Raw genomic sequence first — 272 nt, forward strand, 5'->3', positions numbered from 1 at the left:
CTCTTTTCAAACATGCGTCTTTAAAATCTATCTATGAATTCACGAATGGATAGGCTTTTACCGCAAGTTAATTTTCCCAATCTGTCTCGGAAATTCCAGAGACCTCCGGTTGTGATTAGAACAGGCCTGCGTTGGCTCCTCAGAAAGTGCCTTTAGAAGCTGTTGCTTTGCTGGCGGATGTTGCATGTGGAGAAGGCCGTCGCATGCACTTCCGTGTTGGCGGGGCAGAGGCACGGATGATTTGAAGTGGTGTTTGGGATAATCTTCCAAGA

Source organism: Penaeus monodon, chromosome 15, assembly GCF_015228065.2.
Source record: "Penaeus monodon isolate SGIC_2016 chromosome 15, NSTDA_Pmon_1, whole genome shotgun sequence".
In the NCBI taxonomy this organism is placed as follows: domain Eukaryota; kingdom Metazoa; phylum Arthropoda; class Malacostraca; order Decapoda; family Penaeidae; genus Penaeus; species Penaeus monodon.